The sequence below is a fragment of the Antrostomus carolinensis genome, unplaced genomic scaffold (genome assembly GCF_000700745.2).
Source record: "Antrostomus carolinensis isolate BGI_N321 unplaced genomic scaffold, ASM70074v2 scaffold3622, whole genome shotgun sequence".
Classification (NCBI taxonomy): Eukaryota; Metazoa; Chordata; class Aves; order Caprimulgiformes; family Caprimulgidae; genus Antrostomus; species Antrostomus carolinensis.
In genome coordinates, this window is record NW_010297405.1 from 18,573 (window position 1) to 19,904 (window position 1,332).

The window sequence follows — 1,332 nt, forward strand, 5'->3', positions numbered from 1 at the left end:
AAAGGGTCCTCTGCAGTTTCTTAATTCTTGAGATCCATTCCTGAGTACTTTCATTCCTAATTAAAGGTCACCTACTGGTTTGAGAACAACTGTTAATGAAGAGTTTAATTATCCAGATGACAGCAATAAAATTCTGCTCCCGTGCTTGAATATTTTAAAGCAACAAGGCCCAGATTTTGAAACATGTGCTTGCAACAGAGTACTTAGACAAAACTCACTCTGAAGAACAGCGTGTATGTGCAATATATATTTGCATACACAACGGGAGCTTACACATGCCCATATTAAAGATGCAAATCTGTGAGGAGGTTTGTATGTGCTTATTTGACCGTTTGAACCAGATCCACCTTTCTTTTCTCTTCTTTCATTCAGGAAGGGGGAGGGATGGTTAAATTATTCCTTGAGGATAAATAATTTTGCATTATTAACTCTTCTTAACAACAAAGCTGCATAAATTAAATGTAAGATTATCTGCTCTGTTCTCAGTGGAATGATTAGGAGGGAATCTACAGGAAAGAAATGTGGTCAAATGATTTGAAGACTTGCTAAATGAGATGCAAAGCCTCATCTTGCATTCTTAACAAGCTCAAATGTAGACCTGCCTTCTAATGAGCAAACCTTGCTTGGCATATCTGTGCAACCCCCAGAACAATGCTGTAAAGAAAATGTCTCATGGTTTATTTGCTCTTCTGAGTCAGGTTTTTGTTTTTATTGATGCTTTTGACCAGCTGTTCCCATTACCTTTACCTGTGGTGGCAATTTTCAGGGTGTGGCCTTTGGTCTGCCAAGCTGAAGTGGCCCCATTTCTCACTTTCCATCACGACACCAGATAGGCGTTTCTCAGGGAGGTCAGGTATGGGTTCCTCACAAGATACATGCCTGAAGGAGTAATGCTTCTATCAAGCAGATGAATAAGTTGTTTATCGCGTACTCTCTCAAAGGCAGAAAATTCTACCAGTGCAGTCTATTTATATCACTCTGATGATGTCACCATAAGAACAAAGACAGCCATAAATCTTTAACTGGGCATTTTCTGGGGCTTGGTGGAGACAGAAACACAAGTGCCACTCAAGAGTAGGAAAGAAAACTAGAAAGCATTGTAATATTGCCAACTGTAAGAAGATCTCTGGAATGAGCTAGCAATGAGCTCCAAGTTAGAACAAATCCAATGTTTTTCCTGTGAGTCAGAGTTGGGCTTTGACTCAGTTTCCTTGTTACCTGTTGCCTGTCTCTCATACACACATGTGCACACACAGACACACATTTATTTGTCTGAACAGAAAACTCAACAAAAGAGAGCTTCCAAGTCCTGGCTATAAAAAATAGGGAAAG